The 26,225-nt window shown below is 39.6% G+C and overlaps 1 long non-coding RNA gene across 4 annotated transcripts in view; it reads right to left on the bottom strand.

Moving 5' to 3' along the window:
- The window catches only part of LOC120523332, a 317,633-nt gene that overhangs the window by 86,960 nt on the left and 204,448 nt on the right, over window positions 1–26,225 (bottom strand). The window lies entirely within an intron of this gene.

Genomic DNA, 26,225 nt, shown 5'->3' with positions numbered 1-26,225 from the left:
TCTCTAAACTTTATGCTTTCTTAAGATACAGGGGTGACTAAGACTGCACACAGTAGTTCACATTCAATTGATCTAGTGCCTTATAGAGTCTGTGTATAACACTCATTGATTAATATTCAACTTCTTACAATATAATCTTCATTTATTTACCTCATGAATTGCTCCTTTTTATTTCACCTTTTAGATAAGAATTCTAATTAATCTAAAAAGGTTAGAGGTAAGGTAGAATATATTTCCTAATTATGGTGCCAGAGATTGGCAGCGTTTGAATGTTGCTTAGCCCATGCAAGTAAGAATTTCACTGTTTTTTGAACACATGAAAATAATGACCTTATAAACTTGAAATATCTATATGCAAAACTTGTTAGGAATGAAACCACAGATTCAAAGTGTTATGTATTGAGTATATTTTAAAAGCAATGAGGGTGTGAGACATTCTAAAAGCACATGTTAGACCAGGCCTTCTAAAACTACCTGAGCTCTGAACTTCACAAGGGGGCTTTGGCTTACTTAGGCCCAAAATGTGAAATTGGCTTTTAAATTTAAAAATTAGCTTAAATGTCCCAACGTACACAAAAATATAAAAAAGCCCTTCAAGGGAGATGTTAAACTGTAAAAAAACTCTGGCTTAAGGCCAATCTCTCCAAATAAACACTTTAATTTGAAAGTCACAAAAAAGCATAAAAAGGCAAAAAATAAGGCAGAAGTATTGCCTAAAAAGGCAATCCAGAGCTAAGTCCCAATATATAACCTGACAGAGTTTACGAATACAAGCGGCTGAAATGAGTTTCCTCCGCAGGGTGTCTGGGCTTTCCCTTAAAGATAGGGTGAGAAGCTCAGTCATCCGGGAGGGGCTCAGAGTAGAGCCGCTGCTCCTCCGCATCGAGAGGAGTCAGATGAGGTGGCTCGGGCATCTGATCAGGATGCCTCCTGGACGCCTCCCTGGTGAGGTGTTCCGGGCACGTCCAACCGGGAGGAGGCCCCGGGGAAGGCACAGGACACGCTGGAGGGACTATATCTCCCGGCTGGCCTGGGAACGCCTTGGGATTTTTCCCCGAAGTGCTGGAAGAAGTGGCCGGGGAGAGGGAAGTCTGGGCTTCTCTGCTTAAGCTGCTACCCCCGCGACCCGACCTCGGATAAGCGGAAGAGGATGGATGGATGGATGGATGGAGTCTACAAAAAAGAAGCAAAATCCAGAAACAAGAAAATCAATAATTATTATTGATGCACTTGTAAACTTCAATTAACTCATGAAGGGTCTCCTCTCAGCTTCAGGCTGATGGTGGTCCTTCAGCAGTGACATCATGGTGCTCCCTTTGGTTTTTACCCACAAGAAACATGGTATATAAGGGAACAAATAAAATACACAGAAACACTATACTTAGAAGTTAAATAAAGAAATATACATTTAAAAAATCATCTTATATAAAGGGAAACCAAAAACAGAAATAATGTAAGATTGAAACTACAATAACAACTTAAATATACAAGAAAAAACTTAAACCAGGTCAATAACCCTGGCTGAACTATAACAAAATGGTGCCCAGAAGCAGAAATAGTTACTTTGCTGAAACACAGTCAACATATGGTGCTGCTATAAGCCTTTAATCTATTAAAGGTTATGCAAGATACTCAGTAAGTAAAGGCATGACTTGAACTGTTACTCAGCAACTTTGTGCTTTTAGTACTTTTTGTAGTGGAACAAACCAGTAAAAACCACAGGATGCTAAACTACTGCATATACAGTACAGCAGGATCAATACCTCAATGTTATTTTAGATCTTTAATATGCTTTTTTTAAATCGGTGGCCTGAGAGTGTAGTAATTACACTGCTACCTCAACAGCACCAGGAGACTACATTTAAATCTCAGCATCATCACAGGCTCCAGCTCTCTGAAGCCCTAAGGTTGGAGGATGTATAGGTTCAATAAATGGTTGAATGTTATTATATCTACTGTTGCGCTGTTGACCACTTCCATTAAGTCACAAAAGATAAATATTTATTAAGAAAATGCCTGGCATTTAAAAATATTGATATTTTATCTACCTACAGTATTTGTAGCTGTTCTCTGCTATTTAAACTTTCATAGCTATGACAAAAATTCAGACATTCCCCTTTCTAAATTTAACAAATAAAAAGAAACCATTGAATATATATTTTTAGACTGTGAAAACCATAGTCATAACTTGTCAAATTTAAATGTATGTTTGTAATGTAAAGATTATGTATTTTTTAATCACTGAGCAATTATTTAATTATTTACTTAAGTTACTAAAATTAATCCTGCATCTTCAACTGTTTAGTTAAAAATGGGCAGGCAGTTCAGCAGAGGTACCTGGGGCCACCAAATGGAGTCCTGGGCAGAATACCCCAGGGGTTTTATAGGCTATGTTTGACCCAAAGATACTTCCAAGGAGACTGGAAGCGGCCTTGGAAGTAGTCCATGATCCAATATAAAAGAAGCAAGCGGCCTTTGCTTCTGTGAACTTTAAATCGGATAGAGAGTGGATGAGAGTTCACATGTCAGGTGGAAGAAGAGACGTGCATGTTGAGGAAAGGTAGAGGGTGTAGACTGAGAGAGGTGTGAAAAGTCTTTATTTTGCTTTAGTGCCTCAATTTCTATGTCTGTGCCTCCAAAGTCTTATAACATGCATTATTACCTTTAGATGTAATAAAACCATCCATCCATCCATTATCCAACCTGCTATATCCTAACTACAGGGTCACGGGGAACTGCTGGAGCCACTCCCAGCCAGCGCAGGGCGCAAGGCAGGAAACAAACCCTGGGCAGGGCGCCAGCCCACCACAGTGTAATAAAACCTTTTTCCTTATATTTTTAGTTTCTTTGGTATTTGTTTGACATGGGGACTGGAACAACATGGCCCTACAGGCCACAATACTTACCAAACCCTTTGCAGAGTAATTTCAAAGCATTTATTTCAAAGAAATTAATGACAATTAAAGACATAATCCTTGAATGGAGTGAAAATCTATCATCATCACACTCCGGCACACTCGCTTTTACTGGAACAGTTTAGAGTTGCAAGTCAATCTTGGGGATACAAGAAGAAACTGAATACCCTGTGAAAAACCAAGCAGCCATATTGAGAACATGTACACTATGCCTACAAAATAGCCAGCACAGGAAATGAACCCAGAAAACAAAGACATGTGAAATGACAGCACTTACCACTGCACCACTCAGGATTTAAATAAAGTACAAAACTGTTGGATATGCATTGAGACAAACACACTCTTGGAAAGACAGAATTTACTGATATTTAATAAATATAGTATAACTGTGCTAAGAAGAACGCATGATTAATGTAATTATTTAATTAGAGATTTATGGTGGAATGATAGCAGGCAGCAAAGTAGGACATTTTGGAGATGACTGAAGGAATAAAATGCTCACGAAAGCTATGTTATTTTCTTAACTCTAATCAAATAAGCTCCCACAGCAATACACAATTAATTTACTGGTTAGGGTCATTAAATAATAATAACAACTGTTATTTATATACAACCTTAAAATATGTTAAAAAAACAAATATACTAAAAAGAGGAAATTGTTTAAGTACTCAAATGTGTATCTGTAATATCTGTCTAGGTGAAGAAACTGAACTGCTAATACTGCGTAATACATCTTAAAACAAGAATCATTCTCCTTATAATGTAAATTAAATTGCACCCTAGAATTTTCACATTTATATTATTCTGCTTTAATTCTCAAAAAAAAAATATGCCATCAAAGCCCTCAAGCGACCTTTCAGTGAATGCTCTTCACTGAATGCTCATAATAAGAACCTGGGTTCAATGTTAGATCTTGAGGCCACATTAACAAGACTGAATGGGCTCACAGCCTAGTAAAACAATTACAGTATTAGAACAGTTACTTTGCACTGCCACCCACCACCTATTTACTAATCCTTCTTTTCTAATGACATTCTTGCAGGGAGCTGATACCTATCAATAAAGCATGTGGGTACAAAGAAGGACTTAAGCTTTGATTGGACACATATTGCAAGGTACACTCAAACACATGCATACTAAACCAGTTTACAACCGTCAGTCAAGTTAGTGTGTAGGTCTTTAGGATATAGAAGAAATACCACACAGTAAAAAAATTCACATGGTTAGTGACCTGGTGCAAATCAGTCTTGGTTTCTGGAACTATAAAGCAGCAGCACTGTACACTTTGTGTAATAACACCAAAATTAAACACTGTGTAAAACAAAAAAAAAAAATAACTACTCTGGTAGTTAATCAAGTTCCAGCAGGAACTTACCTCGACAATGGTTTTAGATTACTATAGAAGTGCATATATAACTGTGCCAAAACCACATTAAAAATGTAGTTACTTGAAAAGAGAACATATCACAGTACTGAAGAAACAGCAGTGTGTTTTATCCATGTTTACCTAAAAGAGAAATGATGTATATTTCTACATTTCATAATCGTGTGATTACTTTTTTTGGAGAGAAGAACAATGTTAACTTGTACCTTGTTTTACTGATCAGTGGGTAGTTTTTTGGTTCCTATTATGCTTACTTCTATAAAAGTTTATCTTGTCTTAATGACTTGCTCAACTATGTATTTGACAATAACCATTTTCCTATTACACAACACATTCATAAACATGAGTTGCTTGCTTTGCAGTTTCTAATTTCTGAAAAATGCCAAATGTGCGAAACTTTAAATGCAATATATTTACAGCTGTATCAGCATTATGTACTCATATGGATATTACAAATAGATAATATTATACAGTGATCAGGGAGAGAGAGAAAAAAATGAATGCTGCGTAGGAAAATTGTTTAAGTACTCAATTGTGTATCTGTAATATCTGTCTGTCTATCTGAAGTTTTTCTTCTTTCATAAATAAATCAGGAGTAAACAGTTAACTTCACTTTCAATATATTAATGGATTTTATTGTAATGCTTTCAATTGAATCCATCCTTCCATTTATTTAACCAACTTAATCCAGTTTTAGAGTCATGGCTAGAAGGAGATTATCCAAACTGCACTAAGCACAAGGCAGGAAATATCTCTGCATAAGGTATTACAGTATCGCAGGATGCACTTATTCCGCATAAAAGGCTAATTTAAGGTGATCAACTAACCTACTATAGAGTTTTTTGAGGTTAAGAAAAAGAGAGCGTCCTGAGAATAACATACGGACATATAAAAGAATGTGCAGTGTATCCACACAACACTAACCTGTGAGGGAACAGCACTAACCACCAGAGTCAGGGGTAAAATGGCACAATGTAATCTGTAATCTGATTACATTTCTCAGCAACAAAGTACTGCAAAAGATTACGGTTTAAGTTCTTGTAACTGTCATATGTTACAGTTACTGGTGAGAATTTTGTTACTTATGTTACATATATGTTTTTAAGCAAATAATATGTACTTCAAATATCTTGAAATGCAAGCATTCAACCTTACATAATGTTTAAGGAGGCAAGTGTGGCTACCTGATCTGAGTGTCTTGCCTGATTTGTGCTGAACATGCACACTACTTTCACGTAAGCACAGAGCTTATTTAATTTTACCAGAGATGTACTATGCCAGAGATGTGCATTATTTTGTGACATTATAAAGTGTTAATTTTACTTCAGGACTGAATTTACTGAGGTTGACTTTGTCTTAATTAAAAAATAAAGATTTTGAGTTTTACATTCAAAAATAACATTTCATTTTTAGAACACATTGAAATATATGATTAACAGAGAATAATGCAATTTACTTGTTTAACTGATGGATTTACTTTCAGTGTTATTAGTTATTTCCACCTTATTAAAAGGCTGAAAGGACATCTTCCTTGTAATTTCTGAATGATAAAATATTTGCCTGTGTTTAGAGCACGGGTGGGCAGATTCAGTCCTGGAGGGCTGCAGTGGTTGCAGGTTTTTGTTCTAACCCAGTTGCTTAATTAAAATTAATTTCATGGCTTGCTAGTGCTTTAACTCTGCCATGTCAACTCATTCTCATATCCTAGATTTTTTTCCGTTCTAAGGATATCATCCAAATTATTTGACGTCTAAAACAGACAAGTTATTCTCAGTGCTTCACTTTTTTTCTCTTCACTTTCCTTCCAAGTATTTCATTAAACCCAATAGTGCATGATAAATACACGCAGGTATAAATGGAAACAAGCAAAATGGAGAAATGATGGTTTATTTTGTCATTTGCATGTTATTGCTAATAAGGAGCAATTAAAAACCGAGACTACAGCTGTTTAAGACTAAAATAAGCAATAAGGGTTCAAAATCTTAACGAGCGAGACAACTAAAGTGAAGCAGAAGTGTTACTTGAGCAATAAGTGCTTCTTATTAAGCAATTGGGTTGGAACAAAAACCTGCAGCCACTGCGGCCCTCCAGGACTGAATCTGCCCACCCCTGGTTTAGAGTAACATAAACGTAATTAGTAAATGGATTTTTTTTCAGAAAGTAATTATGTTACAAATTGAGAGAAGTAATTAGGAATTTCAAAGAGATTATTTTCTTTGAGTAACTTCTTGATGCTCTATCCATTTATTGTATTTGCTAATATCCAGATTATGCACCTCTCCGTCATTCACAATAAAAGTATCTATCTAAGTATAAAATGATTAAAAAAAAATATTTAAGGATTGTTAATTTGCTGATAAGAAAATGTGAATTATTTACAATGGAAGGCATTTTTATTCAACATATGAACAAGCAATGCTTTGCAAAAAATCTCACAGCACTAAGTTTTACTAACTTGACTTTGTAGTAAGGATGAGCTATGTGTTTAACCACAAAGTCTCAGGTTTTCTTGGGAGAATTATCTTAACCTTCTACTAAAGATAGGTAAGGCAAAAAACGCCTTTTTAGAGAACTGGGAGAGATGACAGTTTCTTCCAGGCTTCAGAGATAATTGAATACAGGCAAATTCAGGTCATCAGTTTAAAATTAAACATGACTAAGTATGGGTTTAATTGGTATGATTACTCAACAAGGAAACTTAGGAAAATATCAAATGTCTCAAAATGGATGGTGGTAGTTTCTTGGAATGCTGAAATCATTTCAGTGAATGCTATAAAACTTTTCATATTTTATAATAAAAAAATATTATCATAACCAGATGTACAATAAATAAAGATAACACAGAAACAAAAATTCAAGACTCATTTGAGTGATATAGTCTTTCTGTTAGCAAACAAACACTCTAAAAACTGTAGGACTCAAGGAAATAAAGTTAAGAGGAAAGGTTTTCAAGTGAAGTCTAAGGTTAACCTCAGGTCATCATGTTTAAAACTAAAGTCTAGTAAAAAGTGTCATTATTTTCCAAGTCTAATCTTAGGAGGAGGAGGAGAAGGATGTTGGGAGCATGCACTGATACAACACGTTGCCACACCCACCACACGACGAACCTCAGGATCCCAAATTAGGACCAGAGTGCAGCAATTTAATTTGTGCAATTACATTTTTTCATTCTGTCACATAATCTCTTTTCCCCAAGTCTATATCCACAATATACCCTTGGCAGAAAATCTGTTTATGTGGGGGCAACATAGGACTAAGTACAAGGAGATACTGTAGGTGGTAGTAATACTATTGTTAAGATGCAACAAAATAGCTAACTGGAGGACACACGTAGAACAAGATAAATTTCGATACAAGATTCAGAGTAAATGTGAACAAAAGAATTGGGCATTTATGTAGCCAAGACAGGCAAATTGCAAAGATTATTTTAAGTAACAACAAAAGTAAAAGGCTGGAAAAAATTAAAATTAATGTATGTAAAAATGCACAAGTTAAGGAAAAAGTGACTGATACTAGCCAAAATCTGCACAACTATTCCGGGATAACCACCATACAGACTAAGGTGAATGAGTTGTATTTGTCTTTGTAAACAGCAAACGACATGGTCAATCTTTAGACGTGACTGTTTGGCATATACAACCTGACTACACTTTCAAAAGCATGTGCTCCACTCAACCCACCCCAACCCTGGCATTTGTTTCCGAGGTGGAAGAGCTGAGATGTACGGTTAAAGTGGTCACCACGGCCTTTGTGAGCCAAGATGAAGGTAAGTTAGTGTGTGTGTGTGTGTATATATATATATATATAGCAAACAAGAGAAGGGAACAATTTTAAAGGTATGAGGAATCCACCCCATATATTTTGTCGTTACTAACACAATATGGTTACAAGTAGTCATAAAAGACCAAGTCATATAAGACTGAACTGATGAGTGGTGGGTTCATTCTTATACTTTCTTGGCAGAAATGGGTTAGGAAGGGAAGTGAGATCAGTAGAGGGGCGTTGAATGGAGTTATTTTTTAAGTGGTCTTCTCTTCTGAAGGTCTGTGGAAAAGGGAGAAAAGACATTAGTGCTGTTCATCAACCTCAGTCTCTGTTGCTTACCCTCAGCTAAACCCTTAGACTGCTTTCTTTGCACAAGTGTGTGACATTATTTATATAAGGCTGGGCGATATATCAAGTATTTTAAAAATATCGATATCTTTTCATATGAGATATAGGATGAGAAAATATCCTTTATATTGAGTCTATGTTTCATTAAAATTATTCTCGTACAGTCCCCAGTTCTCCTTTCTCTTCTCCCCGTTTGTCTCTCGCACAACTACACCCCCTCCCAACCTCTTTCCGTCACAGGTGCTTGCCTTTTGTGTTTTTGAGTTCCTTCCTGTGTTTTGGAATACTCCTTTTGGTTTGCAGAATTTAATTAAACATACTTATTTTGTATGTGTGTGTGTATATATATATATATGTATGTGTGTATATATATATATCTATGTATGTATATATATTGTTGCAAGTGGCTGGGCATGGTACCCAGGGACGGCCCAGGAGGACCGGAGGAGAGCTTACACCTCCTTCAGACCGCGAGGGGGCAACTGCCCTGGCAACTTTGGGGACCACGGGAACAGAGCTCAGAAGCTCAACTTTATAGGGAACTGTGGTCACTGCCAGGGGCGCCCCCATGCCTATGGAGCCCTGGCCCTCAGCACTTCTGCCACACCCGGAAGTGCTGGGGGGAAGAAAACCAGGGACACCCAGAGTGCTTCCGGGTGCGCAGCCGGTACTTCTGCCACACTGGGGAGTGCCAGCGGATGCTAATCGGGAGGCACCTGGAGAACATCCGGTGTGTATAAAAGGGGCCACCTCCCTCCATTCGATGGCTGGAGTCGGGTGGAGGAGGACAGAGCTCGGAGGAGAGGAGTAGAGGCAGACCAGAAGAGAGAAGAGGCATTGTGAGGCATGGACTTGGGGGTGACTGGTGCTGCAGCACTGGGTTGTGTGTGTCACTGTCTTGTAAATACTGTAAATAAATGTGTTGTGGTGCATATAACGATGTCTACCTGTCTATATATATTTGATATATATGTATATACACACACACACTCACACAGAGAGTATATGGTCAAGCTGGCATTAGAGTACACATGAAAAACTAAATAAGTATGTTTAATTAAAGTCTGTAAACCAAAACGAGTACAGTAATCCCTCACTATATCGCGCTTCGACTTTCGCGGCTTCACTCTATCCCGGATTTTATATGTAAGTATATCTAAATATATATACCGCAGATTTTTCGCTCCTTCACGGGTTCTCCGGACAATGGGTCTTTTTAATTCCTGTACATGCTTCCTTAGTTGGTTTGCCCAGTTGATTTCATACAAGGGATGCTATTGGCGGATGGCTGAGAAGCTAACCAATCAGAGCACGCAGTTAAGTTCCTGTGTGCTGAATGGCTCAGCGACGGAGTGCTGAATTCGATTCCGCGTCGTTAACCAGGAAGACTCGTCTCGCTCATTCAGCATCAACGTGTTTCGCTGTGTAAAGAGTTAACTTTTGTGCTCTTTTGTGTTTATCTTTGTGCACAGTCAAGCCCTTCATTATGGCTCCAAAATGATCTGCTCCTGCTTCTGCCTCAGGGGCCGTGCCCAAGCGCCAACGGAAGATGTTAATGATTGCCGAAAAGGTAAATGTTTTGGATATGTTAAAGGAAGGGAAAAGCTACACCACTGTAGGACGCCATTACGGCATCAATGAGGCTACGATTGTTTTTATTTAAAAAGTAGGAAAGGAATATAAGATCTACGTCCACAGTGTCTTTTTAACCAGGGTGCAAAACGAGTTGTAAGTGGATGTAATAAGTCAGTAATCTGGATGGAATCTGCTTTAGGGATTTGGATTGAAGACTTCTGGAAGAAGAACAACGTTGTGCAGTAAAACTAAACTCATCATTATCGGACAAGTCATCGTGTCATTGTTGGTGAGTAACCATAATTAATTTTCTACTTACAGTACTTAGTACATGTACGTACATTTAATGTCACTGTACACACATTTACTGTATGCAATTTTTCTTGCATTGTAAGTATTTATTGCCGGTGGCCTGTCTATCATAATGGCTGTAACATATGTGATATCGGAGACACTCGATATCTTTAAAATAATATTTAAGTTTTACTGTATATAAACAGTGTGTTTACATACATAATTTCAATGAATCTTACCTAATATCTAAGAGAATACAAAGCATTTATGCTGTATAACTGTGCGGGGAATATTTATAAACAGTGTGGGAGAGTTTATAAGGGCTTAAAATATATAAAAATAAGCATACAAACATATGGTTTCTACTTTGTGGATTTTCACCTATCGCGCGGGGGTCTGGAACGCAACCCCCACGATCGAGGAGGGATTACTGTATTCCAAAACATGGGCAGGAAGTCAAAAACATAAAAGCCAAGCAAACACCACCAAGAGTATTAGAAAGAAAACTAAGGCAGACTAGAAAGGTAGACGAAAAGGTTGAAAGCCCTACATCCATGAATAAAAAAATAAATAGTTGGAATTTCAGTCCAAATTCAAGGCACACTCACTAAAAGACAATTTGCTATTTTAACTTAACAAGAAAAAATAGAGGAAGAAGAAGCTCAAGGCTGACTCATGCACACACATCAATGCACACTTACTTATACTAAGCTATTTTACAAAAATCAATTAAAAAGTAATGGGAGGTGCAGAAATGCTGTACCAGGGAAAACACGTGCATAGCAGAGCTTACAAACTCAAATTAGTACCAGGCTGGAAATAAAATCCTGGTTCAGAGAGATGTGATGCAGGTAAGCTAACCACTGCAGTAACATGCCTCACTAAATACCCTTCCTTTGAAAAAAAACAAGTAAATAAAATATCAAAATAAAAACATTAAACTGTAGTAGAAGGGGCATATGGATCTTACTGTATTTATTTATTTTTTGTTTATCTCATCTGATTTGTTTATCTGATCGGGGCTCTCGAGAGACTGAGCGAGGAAGTCTGAGTGTCTGGGCTTGTGAGTGTCCTGTATAAAAACCAAGATACAGGCCTTTAATGTTTACTCACCTTGATAGCGACATTCATGTCTCTGGTCACTCTTACTATGAAGTCAATAGACAGATTGGGAGAGCATGGGGGGGTCATGAGGTTGCTGGAAAGGGGTGTCTGGAACTCCTGATAGCTACACAAAAGGACAAAGGTCCAAGTCTTAGAGTAGAGTTCTGGTACTTCCTATCTTGCTATATGGTTGCGAGACATAGATGCTATCCAGTGACCTGAGAGGAAGACTGGACACCTTCGTTATTGTATCTCTTCAGAGAATACTTGAGTACCGCTGGTTTGACTTTGTATCAAAAAAGCGGTTGCTCATGAGGTCCTGAATGAGGCAAATTACTTGCATTGTGACTCAGTTACGACTGTACACACTTTTGGTGCGATTCCCTGTGGGTGATCTGGCTCACAGGATCCTTATTTTTGAGGACATGAGTGGCTGTAACCAAGCCAAGGGGATGACCACGTAACACCTGGCAGCAGATAGAGGGTAATTTCCAGAGGGTGGGACTGGACTGTGGGTCTGCCGGGGGGTTGCCAACCATGATCCTGAGCTGTTTCGTTATGTGGTGGGTGCAGCAACATGCTGTACCAGTGCATGTTCACCAACTTGACCTGAACTGACCTGAGCTATCTAAGAAGGCTTGAGGAAGGGAACTGCTTTGATAATAAAATAGTTGTGATGTATCCATTGCTTTTGCCATTAGTAAGCATCTGGATCCTCCTTTTTATACAGGGAATTGTTGCTTCATTTGCCCTATGTGACTGTTTAAGCCTTTGAGATAAACATGCCAAAAGCAGAGTCGAGACCATTTTTTAAAAACAAAACTAGCTGATTACTGGAAATTTTCAATTTCTGTCTTTGATCTCACTCAGATTAAATTAAAATTGCTAACAGTAAAATGCTTAATTAATATTTCCATTGGTAACAATGCTAATGACAATAGGAACTGTGAGTGTTAACAAAAATTGCAAACTTTCTAAACAAAATGTTTTTAAAAATGTTGTGCGTGATCACAAGATTCATTCACTACTGAACAGTGATTATATTCCTTGTTTATTGGGTTGTTGGTCTTATTTTTCTGTATAAAAATATGGTTCATACACGCAAGAACACTGTATAAGTGGTTTCACAAGTCTGGTCTTCCAAGAAGAACTAGTGGGGAGAAAGACTTCTAAGGAATGATGGGTGCTTTTTGATTAATATTTAGAGATAAATGTTACATGGGGAGAAGGAGAAAGAGAAAGGCAAGTGGCCAATTAGAATGGAAAAATGGATGAAAAAAGAATGGTCAGTTTCCTTCTGGCTTGCTCTCACAGTATATTCTCTATTAGCCACCTAACAAGTCAGAAAAGCATATCAAGAGATTTTAAAAGCATACTATACTATACACATTAACTGTGAATAATTAGCATTTTTGGCATTTTATGTTTATAAAGAAAGTCCATAATGACATTCAAATTATGCAGTTAAGTTTCAGTCTGATTAAGAAAGATCACATTGTAAGATTGTTTTTGTTGTTTCTATCCAAAATTGCTTATCTGAGATCCTTCAAGGTCATATGCATGGTTCTAGTAAATGCTGTCTATCCATCATCTCTGTCATCCTCTTTTGCTTTTGCCTTCAGTTTTCCCCACCATGAGATTCTTCTAAATGTGGCCAAAGTATTTGAGCTTTTTTTTGAGAATCAAACCTTCCAATGAGAAGTCTAATTGAATTTCTTCAAGTACATGTATTCATTCTTGATAATTTGCAAGGTGTTACAAATAGTTTAATTGTCACACTGGCATAGTCATGTGGTTTTGGTGTCAATTTTCCCCTACTTTAAAAACAGGTTTGCAAAGCAATAACACTGTTAACAATAACATTAAAAAACAATATTGTTAACTCTTCTGATTTATTAAAAAAGACTAATTCTATTTTTTAATAAACCTTCTTTAAACTTTTCTGTATCCTTGTTGCATTTTGGGTATATTTCGTGTTTATTTTTTAGCTTGTTTTCTTTTCTGAGCTGAGGTGATTTGTAACCATTAGAGGGTAATTAAAATAGGAAGGTGATCATACTAATTGTTTAGGGTAGGTCAGCTCCTGGAAGTTCTACAGAGACTTTGCTGTTCAGATTAGAGATAGAGCTGACAGGGCTATTTAACACTATATGTTGCTTTCTTTTTTTCTCCTTGTCATTAATAAAATTACTCCTGACTTAGCAGCACATGCGTGCCTATTAATATATTTTTTTTACACACCTGCTGGATGTGACACCAAGGGTTTGCAAAAAAGAAGTCCATAGCTAATTTAATTAAGGATGTGTAATCAAGGACCACCACTCAACATAATAGATGAAAGCCCAACCCTGACTTTATATTATGAATTTAAAAATTTTATTCAAACATTGAATTGATCCTGCTTTCTACTATTCTTCTATTTTCTGCTAACAATATTAACATATTTGATAGTAAATCCAATTAGGTAAAGACATCTGTCAAATAAATAAATGTACATGCAATTTGTTAAACCATTAACATTTAATAAATGTGTCAAGGTGATACACTATTAATGTCTATTATTATAAACATGTTTAAAATTATTTGGACACTGGACATTATGATTTTTAAAAGTATGCCCTGTAAATACCTTTGAGATAGCTTGGGGTTGTTCTCAATTTCCTATTAATCCTAGGGGATGTAAGTATGGTGTTCCAAGAGCAACAGAATCCAATCCTTTAGATAAAACTAAGTATATTAAATTCTTTCCCATACATTTTTGTGGCTTTTTGGGCTTGCAACATTAACCAAATATTATCTGCTTTTCTGAACAGAACACATACAGTATAATGCAAAGGCACAGGGGTAGAAATATCAATGGTTTCATAAGTTTTAATGTGTTGTCAAACCACAAGGAAAAAATCTAGACAATTACCCTACAATTAGAACCATCAAGATAATCATTATAAATGATTGAAATATATATAATATAAAAGATAATAATTTTGATACTTATGTATTTTCTTAAAATATACATATTAAATAAACTCAAGAAGCATAATATTTTGTAGAAAATAGAGATACAGCATAAATGATGTCTTATTGTACTTTAGACATGTTCTACTAATTTGTTTCAACTAATTTATTACCCATAAAAGAACTTTATTGCAAGAAATGACAAAGGAACAATAACATTTCTTTCCTTCCAGTATATTTTATAATGTCTATATGTAAATACTTAGTTGTTGGGAATGACTGTGGCTTTCCAAAAACCCAAATTGGATTAAGTAGGTGTAAGCATATATTTATGCACCAATGGCTGCAGACCAAAGTACAGAGATCCCTCCTCGATCACAGGGGTTGCGTTTCAGAACTCCCCGTGAAAGGTGAATATCCGTGAAGTAAAAACCATACGTTTATATTGTTATTTTTATATTGTCACGCTTGGGTCACGGATTTGCACAGAGACACAGGAGGTTGTAGAGACAGGGACTTTAAAACACTGCAAACAAACATTTGTCTCTTTTTCAAAAGTTTAAACTGTGCTCCATGACAAGACAGAGATGACAGTTCTGTCTCACAATTAAAAGAATGCAAACATATCTTCCTCTTCAAAGGAGTGCACATCAGGAGCAAAGAATGTCAGAGAGAGAAAAGCAAATAATCAAAAATCAATAGGTGTTGTTTGGGCTTTTAAGTATGCAAAGCACCGCGCGACAATGCAGCCACAAGTAAGGGAGCAATGTGAAGGTAGTCTTTCAGCATTTTTTAGAGGAATGTCCGTATCCTCTAGGCCAGTGTGCGAACAGCCCCTCTGCTCAAACCCCCTCCGTCAGGAGCAGAGCATGTCAGAGAGAGAGAGAGAGAGAGAGAAGCAAACAATCAAAAATCAAAAGGTGCTGTTCGGGCTTTTTAAGTATGCAAAGCACTGTGTGGGAATCATGTTGTATATCATTAAGGAGTTTTATTTAATACTTAATATGTGGTCTGATTGGGTAGCTTCTCAGCCATCCGCCAATAGCGTCCCTTGTATGAAATCAACTGGGCAAGCCAACTGAGGAAGCATGTACCATAAATTAAAAGACCCATTGTCCGCAGAAATCCGCGAACCAGCGAAAAATCCATGATATATATTTATATATGCTTACATATAAAATCTGCAATATAGTGAAGCCGCAAAAGTCGAAGAGCGATATATTGAGGGATCACTGTAATAAGGAGCGGCATATGAAATTCTAGGGGGACATGGTGCAAAAGAGTTCTAAAAATCCAACATGTATAACTGATTGCAGGGCTAGAAAGTTATATAATACAAGTGTAAAGAGAAGTAGCAGTTAGCAACAGATATTTTCTGCTGCAGAGTGCAATGATCAAGGTAGTTTTCATAATGCTGACAGAGGCAAGATACATTTTGCTGTCCATTTGCCCCCACACCCATATACATTTCTTTCTGGCATGATATGATACACTTAATTCATTTACAATACATACTGTACAGCCTTTGTTAAACAGTGAATTCTCTGAATACTGGACCAAAAAAAAAAAAAAACTTTCTTTGAAAAATGCAAAACAATAAAAATAACTCACTTTAAAACAATTAAACAAAAACTGACATTAAAATGTGACATTAAAACTGAAATTAAAATTAAAACATTAAAATGTATAATATGAAATTGAATGTGAAATGAAGCTGCATTCTCTTCCTCTAAGCATCACTAAATATCTTGGCTGTTTCAAACTGTCCTGCAAGCTAACATGGAACCTTCCCTTTTTTATTGAATTTAATGAAAGCATGTAACATTCCAAGTCAAACTTAACCATACTAAATGCAATTCAACCCTAACCCAATATTATATTGGCATTTAGACCTGTTACGGGAGGGAATGCTTTCTTTCTCTTTAATTTGTGATTGAGACCTTTGACACTTCAGCTCACAAAGGTCACTGTTTGGTCATAGAGACATTGCTTCTGAACCTTTGTTGACATTTAAGTCTTAAATTAAAGTAGTACATTATTACATAAGTTAGCTTTAACCTTGATTTCCAATTTTACTAGGAGTTATTGCAATGAAGTATATTGTTGTGTTGGCACTTAAAACTGTGGGGGTAAAAAGGATAGATTAGAAATCAGCTAACTCTCTTTCTCTCCACCACCTAATGTTTGCCTACCTCATTTTCCTTACCAAATAAGGCTAAACCACACTTCACAAAGTCCCTGTCCTCTGACATACCTAGAGACAGAGCATGTCCAAAACAAAACCAGCCCCCACCAGCAGCAGTGTAGAAGGATTAAAGTAGAGATATCTATTGGCAATACAGTCCAAATACTATAAACCTAAAATATAATCTTAAGCAGTCGTGAAAGAATAAATCCAGGAGATGATGGAGAAGCAGATAATGTATGATAGTACAAACCTAATACAATAAACTAAGGGTATGATGTTAAAGAGTCCCCTTTGGGGAGGAAAAAAATATATAATTATAATTGTAATTAAAATTTTAAAAGAGTTGAGAAGGAAATAAAACGCATAATTACAGCAAAAGTCTTGTTTTTGAATGGCCCAAATTACAGGTAAAATCTTTGACTTACATGGACACGATGTGACTCATGGTCGTATTTCAAAAAATGTCAGGATCAATTTTCTTAGCTCTTTTTCTGCTTCATCCGAAGAACTTAAAATGTTTAGCAGGATACAAGAGGCTGTATCTCAGGGGTGCCCACACTGTTTTGGCTTGCAAGCTACTTTTAAAATGACCAGGTCAAAATTATCTACCTACATTAAAATTATATATATATATATATATATATATATATAAAGTATATATATATATAGACAGTATATATATATATATATATATATATATATATATATATATATACTAATAAAAGGCAAAGCCCTCACTGACTGACTGACTCATCACTTATTCTCCAACTTCCCGTGTAGGTAGAAGGCTGAAATTTGGCAGGCTCATTCCTTGCAGCGTCCTTACAAAAGTTGGGCAGGTTTCATTTCGAAATTCTACGCGTAATGGTCATAACTGGAACCTATTTTACTCCATATAATGTAATGGAGTTGAGCTCGATGGCCGTGGGGGGCGGAGTTTCGTGTGACATCATCACGCCTCCCATGTAATCATGTGAACTGACTGTCAACGCAATACGTAGAAAACAAGGAAGAGCTCCAAAAAGCACTGAAGAAAACATGCATTATACAATTGAGAAGGCAGCGAAACAATAAGAAGCGACCGAGTCACACACACAACCATATTCATGAGTACAACTACTTCGGAAACAAAGCACGGTGTAAACCTAAAGTTTAAATTAAGTTCACTGACAGGCTGCCGCTGGCGTTTGTCATGCCTACGGGTAATGCGGGATACAAGTTTAATGAGAAGACGCAGGATATAAACGAGAGTTTTGATGCACTTTGTAACTAAGTTAAAATTACTGGTGAAGAGCTGTGTTTATTCAAATTCCGAGAGACTGTCTTTGTGGGGGGATTGACAGTTAAGGCGGGTGGGAGAGTCACGTCATCATCTCCCCTCCCATTCACCTCATTTCGCTGTGAGCTGAGCTCCGCAACGCAGTCTTGAGGAACCAACTTTGTGACGCTGCCACCAAATACTCACAGAAAAATCCACAAGTTAATACACATGCTGTCTCTACAGTTTCTCCACACTCTAAATACTTACAAAAGGTTACATTGACAATTGTGTTACGTTATTTTTAAAATGTTTCCTTTTCTTAGCACAAGCACAGCTGAAAAGCTTCGATGCATGTGCTCCATAACGCGTTAAAAAATAACGCATTTAATCACACTTTGCATTGCAAGCAAAGGGGAACTTCTGGCAATGCATGATTTCCTGGTACACCGATTACATTGATGTACACATCAGAGCTACAAAAATGTAACAGTCGGAAGAAAGTGCGTTGCTACGACTGATTGGAGGAAAATTTCATTTCAAAAGACTACCCGACGGAAGCCTTGATAAAAGCGTGGTTTTGTGCACATATATATATGTATATATATATATATATATATATATATATATATATATATATATATATATATATATATATATACACACGTATATATATATATGACAGCAACACTCATGACAATGTCAATGTCAATCATGTTACGTTATTATTAAAATGTTTCCTTTTCTTTTTCATTACTTCTTTAACACACTACTTCTCAGCTGCGAAGCGCGGGTATTTTGCTATATATATATATGAATGACCTCCAAAGAGTGCTGGGACTTTTGATCACGTGAACGTGTCTGCAAAAAGTGGCATCTCCTGCCCTGCAAAAGTCGAGCAGCAAGTGCGCGCGCATAGCTGTGCCGGCCTTTGAGATGCTGACTGCACTTCTGCAAGTCAAAGTGAGCACTTTAAATTTTTTTCCTCCTCCCCTGAGCTATAGCCCAGACAAGGGCAAACATGGGATCCCTTTTCTACACTGCGGGAAACTAATATTAAGGCGCTTTGCACTTTCTTTTGCATGTATACAATTATGAGGTCGTCAGCTCGGATTATGAAGACACGCACAGGAGTGGAGGACCGACAGTGCCATCACAGCCGATTAATGGCTGGGACGTCTCACCAGTCTACACAAGACCCACTGCGACTGTCCCTAAAAGGCGCTCATATCGTCAGCGAAGACGTCTCTCTACACTATATAAAAGAAAAAGGCAACTTTCCTTTTTTTACAACTTTTTTCCTTTTATCCCAAACCAATGCCTTTCTCTCTTAACACTGCAGAGGACACAAAACTAATTTTCTTTAATTGCTGGTAATGCCGGTAAGGCACATTACCAGAGGCAGAAATTTGGACATTCACATAGAAAATGTAATTTCTATACCACAGCCGTCGTGTAGCACCTTTCAAAAGGGATCTACTACGGACAGATGATCCATATACATTTTAGCTGCTGTTAGTACTACTTACCTGTTGTGTTACACCGTCTTTAAAATGTAGTTTACCCGAAACCACTCCAGTAGTGCTCAATGTAGCTTTACTTCTTAAAACGTTAATGTTTTACTGTTTAATAACTTATAGACTACATTTTATTATTTTTCCCTTGTACATTTAGTGACCAAAGCTATACACACACATATAGACACATACATATATATACACATATATATACCTGTATGTACACACACACACACCTATCTACATTATATATATAAACACACACACACATATATATATTTTGTGTGTGTGTATGTATGTATGTGTATATATGATGTACATAGGTATGTATATATATATATATATATATATGTGTATATGTATATATGTATATAGATATGAAGATATGTATGTGTATATATATTGTCACACACGTGCGCATAGGAGGACGTTGTGTGGACAAAATAAAGGTAATTCCACGCCAGGCCAGGGAGGGGCGGAGTGCATTAAACCTTCTCCTACTATCTTTGCAGACCAGCCGCGGGAAAACCTTTCTGAAACAAGAACGTCCCTTCCAGTTCCGACGCCTAGAAGAGTGTCACTTCCGGTGCCGGCGCCTAGGAAAATGTCACTTCCGGTTCCGGCCCCTAGAGGAATGTCACTTCCGGTTCCGGTACCTGAAACATCACTTCCTGTTTGACCATTTAAAACCTCCATTTCTCACAACCTTCGGCAGTTCAGTCTTGGACTCTCAACAGTCAACTTCATTGTTGCATAAAGCTAAATCCTTTGCAGCTAGGAATATTATATGGGTGGCTGCCCCAACCTTTTTTTTTACGTGTGTCAAGTCTCTTCCTTTTACAGTGGCGTAGTCGGCAGGATGATGGCCTCCTGGAGAGATCGGAAGGCAAACTTGAACCTTGACTGGACACACGTTTATAAACCAACAAACCATCAGATGGGTAAGTACCGCTCCCGAGTTGCCGAGTGGGTGTCAGTCGGGGCGTGTTGGGGAAAACTGGAATGTGCCTCAACCCATCATCCTGTTAAAGGTCCGGGGAAAAATAGCTCCGGGACCCACAGGCTAGAGCCAGGTACGTCAGGGAACGCATCGGGTGCTTATTATGACCTCCCGGGTGTGGGGACTGCCCCAGCTTATCCCACGAAGGGCAAGCCCTTTAATAAAGGTGGGAGAAACCCAGGCTGGCAGGTGGAAACCATAATGGCCTGGAAATTTAATACTGCCAAGGCAACTAAGAAGCAGGCCATGGCTTTATGGGGTAAGGTGGTTGGTTGGTTACAGCCTCATAAAAATACCAGCCACCAAATAGCAGAGCAGGTGGCCTGTGCCTTATTACTCAAAAGTCTCCCCGGAAAACTCACCCAGCTGGCCTGGGGATATACGGATATTGCCGCCTTGGCGGAGATCATAGAACACTTTAGGGCAGAAACCGGCTTGGGGGCGTCAGAACGGGGCTCGTGTGAACCCGGGTGTGCTTGCGTCCCTAATACAGAGTCCCGCGGCTATAAAATGAGGCTTGTTCGGGTGGACCCTGAGACGCGCCAGCAGGCATTACGAAGCAACAAAGGGGTCTGCGGGGTGAAGTGGGAGGAGGTGTGGTGTGCTCTCGCTAATCCGCTGGCCTGTTCGCATATGGGAAAAGTGTTAGTCAATGGAATTAAAGTAACCGCTTTATTTGATTCCGGCAGTAACATTTCCATTGTTGCTTGCCACTTAATATTACCGCGACAATGGTGTAAGAATAAGACCCACATTACCTGTATTCACGGGGATGTCCGGTATTATCGATCCGCCAAATGTTTTATGTGCCAAGACGGCATCATTAAAAAAATAATGGTGGCAGTGATGGATGATCCGCCCTTCCCCGTGATACTAGGAAGAGATTGTGTTGAAATAAATAGCAGTAATATAGGCACTTCTCCCCGATCACTAGGTCTAGTCACGGACGCGAATTCAGCGCCCTCAACTTCCTCCACGCCGTGTTTACAGCCGGTTGAGGAGCGGACTTCGGCCTCTGGTGATGACGACGAAAGACCCGGGACGTTGCAGCCTGAAACGTCATCAGTAAGCGCTCCGACGTCTCGGGACGAAACTCCGCCCTATGAGGTCGAATCCAATCCTCTCTCACGTCTGCAGTTTCAATTCAGGCAGACACCGGCTTCATTTAAAAGGGAACAATGGAATGACGATTCCCTTAAATTTGCAAAAAATGCAGTCGTTCTAATAGACGGCCAACGCACGTCATATCCCATACCACAAGGTCCTCACTTTGTGCTTAATAATGATCTATTATATCGAGTAGCAGAACATGAGTGGCAGATAATGTCACTGTTGTTAGTACCACGAACCTACCGGCGACAGGTCTGTGAACTAGCACATACCCATCTGCTGGGAGCCCATTTGGGCCCCGAAAAAACACTGGAGAGAATTAAGCTCCGATATTTTTGGCCCGGAATTAATGAGGAGGTTCGCCGCTTTTGCACATCCTGTCCGGAATGTCAATTGAGGCAAATTCCTAGGAGGGACTGTGCTCCTCTAGTTCCCTTACCCTTAATTCATATCCCGTTTGAACGCATAAGGGTCGACCTGGTGGGACCCCTGGAACCCTCAGCCAGAGGTTATAAATATATAATGGTTCTGGTCGATTATGCTACTCGATTTCCAGAAGCTGTTCCGTTGCGCTCAGCTACTTCAAAAGCTATCGCACGGGAATTAGTGGGAGTATTTGCGCGTGTTGGAATCCCTAAAGAAATCCTGACGGATCAAGGGACTCCTTTTACCTCGCAGACGTTCAGGGAGACTGCCAAGTTACTTCAAATAAAGCATTTAAAGACCTTGGTATATCATCCTCAAACCGACGGTCTTGTGGAGAGGTTTAATCAAACTCTCAAACAGATGTTGCGTAAGGTAGTCAATGAGGACGGAAGGATCTGGGATCAGCTCCTCCCCCTCGTCCTTTTTGCATATCGGGAAGTCCCACAAGCCTCCACGGGGTTCTCACCTTTGGAATTACTATATGGACGACAACCCCGGGGCATATTAGACATCCTAAAGGAAGGATGGGAGGAAGAGGCCCTCCCTTCAACAAATATATTAGAATATATCGCGCAGTTACGCGATAGATTTGAAAAAATTAGACCAATATTGAAAACACACATGGAAAAGGCGCAAGCAGCTCAGGCCCGATGTTATAACCGTGGCACGTCTCTCCGGGAATTCCACCCGGGAGACCGGGTCATGGTTTTAGTTCCTACCTCACACTCCAAATTGTTGGCCCATTGGCAAGGCCCTTATGAAATTAAGGAGAGGAAGGGGCTGGTCGATTATTTGGTGAAACAACCGAATCGTCGACCCAGCGAGCAGATTTATCATATCAATCTGCTGAAACCATGGAAGGATAGGGATTCTGAGCCCTCCTCCGGACAGCTACGCTCTCTCTTCGCTCGTCAATTACACCTTAACTCTTTTAGGGCGGATGTCGACTTTTGTCGACAGGAGGGGTTGAGGGCGAATGTCGACTAAAGTTGACATTCAGGGATAGAGGGCGATAATCAGCTGTTAATGGCGACAAATCTCACTGTCACGTCACAGGCATTCCCTCTGTACTTGGAGGAATGATAGAGTCATTGACTCGGCAACTAATCCTAGCGTGTGCGTGAGTTGCGAAATGTAAACAATGGCACGATGGCATCGACATGTGACAATGGAGCGAAGCGAGTGCAGAAAAGAAAACACTCGGCAGACAATGTTATGCGCATTATCGCGGAGTCGGACTCTGATTTTTCAGAATCGGATTTTATTGACAGTGATCAGGAGATCGAGCAAGAGAGTGAGAAGCCGGCATCAGCTGATCAAACATCAGCCGATCAAACACCAGCCGATGCTGCGGCAGCAGATCTGCTGCCAGCTGAGCGCTTCGCACAGCCGATGCATCTACAGCAAGGTTCGCATGGGATAAATACACAGACATTGATCCGTTGAGAGCCGATCTGGCTACTGGACTTCACAAGATGGCATGGCTTGCTGTTGGACACGACAGATCACCAGCTGCTGTACTTCAGGCTGCTCTCTCCTGATGCTGCTTTTCAGCTACCGTCAGACGAGATAAACAGGTAGGCAGAGAAATTTTTTGAATCGCGGGCTGCGTTTGCATTGCATTCTCATTTTTCAAAGTGTAAACACACAACAAAAGACGAGATAAAGCGAGCTGTGGTATTATAAATAGAGATGGGACAGAAGTGGTGATATAACGTCAGGTAGCATTGGTCCAAACTTGCTTTGTCTCCTTGTGGCTTTGGACAGGTTATGCAGCATGGTGATTTGCTGCTGCAAAGTTTTATTCACTTCTGTAATAAACAGAAGCAAATCCCATGGGGTGAGCCAGGCTATAATGCCATGAATAAAGTTCATAAAGTTTCAGAAGATGAAAAGAGGTGACAATACGGTTTTCATGCGGGCAGAAAACTTGGTGGCAGTGGAATGGCACAATGGCAAAAGGGTGACTTGTCTCTCTACAGCACACACTAACAATATATGTGAGAAAGTGCAGCAACAGACAATTGAAAAGTAGGCACCAAAGCAACACGTATTGTAAGCAGTGCAATGTGGCAATGACTGAAATTGGCTGCTTTGAGCAAGTTTAGACTTTGCAGGACTTTGCTGTGTAAAATGTATGTGATATGTATGTGAAATCATAGAGTATGCAGGCTCATACAACATGCAAGACAGTAATATTTGTCAAAAGTAAATATTTTTTGTTGATTTGATATGTTAAACAATTGCTTTGTGTTCTTTTTTAAAAAATGTTAGTTTTTGGAAAAATATTCAGTCCTGGGAGATAAGAAAAAAAAAAATTAGCCCTAAAAGAGTTAATTTCGGAGATAATTTGACTCGCCAACAATGTCAGGTGCTCGAAGCAGCTATTCTGTCTGTCCCTGAGGTAGTCAGTGAAAAGCCAGGTCGGACCTCCCAGGTTGCGCATGACATTGTGACGAAACCTGGGGTTATTGTCCGAGAATGTCCGTACAGAATTCCCGAGGCAAAAAAGGCTGAAGTGGAGTTGGAGATCAGACGAATGCTGGAGCTAGGTGTGATTGAGGAAAGTTATAGTCCCTGGTCCAGTCCTATCGTTATGGTCAGTAATCCCGATGGAAGTTGGAGGTTTTGCAATGACTTCCGTTGGCTTAACCAAGTCTCCCAATTTGACGCCTATCCAATGCCACGAGTGGATGACCTACTTGAGCGGCTAGGATATGCCAAATTTTTGACTACCTTAGATATGACTAAGGGGTACTGGCAGGTTCCCTTAACGGACTCCGCTAAGGAAAAGACAGCGTTCAGCACCCCTAGTGGTCACGTGTCCTCCCATTTGGATTACATGGGGCACCTGCAACCTTCCAACGTCTGGTGGATAAAGTGCTCCGTCCTCATAATTCATATAGTGCTGCCTACTTGGATGACGCTGTCATCTATTCCAACACCTGGGAGGAACACATACAGCAGGTTGGAGCTGTGTTGCGGACACTAGCACAAGCTGGAATTCGTATCAACCCGAAAGAGTGTTTCTTTGGGTTGGTCGAGGCCAAATATTTAGGCTATCTAGTGGGCCGGGGTATGGTGAGACCGCAGTGTTCCAAAATTGATGCCATTGCAAATTGGCCCCGTCCGATAACCAAGGGGCAAGTACAAGCATTTCTCAGCTTGGCGGGTTACTATCGCCGGTTTGTACCTCGGTTTTCTGAGAGAGCTACGCCCTTGACGAACCTCACAAAGAAGGGTCGACCTAATCATGTGGTATGGGATGAGATATCAGAAGCTGCATTCAGTGACTTGAAACTGGCCCTTACGTCAGCTCCTATATTAAAGGCACCAGATTTTTCTGAACCTTTTATTCTCCAGACGGATGCTTCGGACACAGGTCTTGGAGCCGTGCTGAGCCAGAGCGTCGATGGAGTTGAACACCCCATAATGTACCTGAGCCGGAAACTGTTGGATCGGGAAACTAGGTATGCGGCAGTGGAGCGGGAGGCTTTGGCTATTAAATGGGCGATTACTCAGCTGGGATACTACCTCTTGGGACGTGAATTCACTCTTGTGACAGACCATGCACCCTTACAGTGGATGGCCTTGCACAGGGAGTCCAATCCGCGGGTCACCAGGTGGTTTTTGGATCTCCAGCCATATAAGTATTCGGTCATTTATCGCCGGGGTATTCTGCAGGCCAATGCCGATGCCCTTTCCAGGTGCCACGACTTCTCGGATCGGTACGCCCGACCCGATGGGTCTGGGCTGAGGGGGGGGCCATGTCACACACGTGCGCATAGGAGGACGTTTTTGTGGACCAAGTAAAGGTAATTCCACGCCAGGCCAGGGGGGGGGCGGAGTGCATTAAACCTTCTCCTACTATCTTTGCAGACCAGCCGCGGGAAAACCTTTCTGAAACAAGAGCGTCCCTTTCAGTTCCGGCGCCTAGAAGAGCGTCACTTCCGGTTCCGGCCCCTAGGAAAATGTCACTTCCGGTTCCGGCCCCTAGAGGAATGTCACTTCTGGTTCCGGTGCCTGAAACATCACTTCCTGTCTGACCATTTAAAACCGCCATTTCTCACAACCTTCGGCAGTTCCGTCTTGGACTCTCAACAGTCAACTTCATTGTTGCGTAAAGCTAAATCCTTTGCAGCTAGGAATATTATACAGGTGGCTGCCCCAACCTTTTTTTTACGTGTGTCAAGTCTCTTCCTTTTACAATATGTATATATATATATATATGTATGTACACTCAAACCAATTATGACAGCAGCAATCCAAGCTGTGAGAAAACAGTAAAAAGGAGGCATGTCAGATGTCGTGGTACATTTTCTGATGCAGCTAGACGAAAACAACTTCGTCACGCTGCCGCCAAATACACAAAACAATTACTTTGAC

This window comes from Polypterus senegalus, chromosome 2, assembly GCF_016835505.1.
Source record: "Polypterus senegalus isolate Bchr_013 chromosome 2, ASM1683550v1, whole genome shotgun sequence".
Taxonomy (NCBI): domain Eukaryota; kingdom Metazoa; phylum Chordata; class Cladistia; order Polypteriformes; family Polypteridae; genus Polypterus; species Polypterus senegalus.
This window is presented reverse-complemented; position numbering and strand designations above follow the sequence as displayed.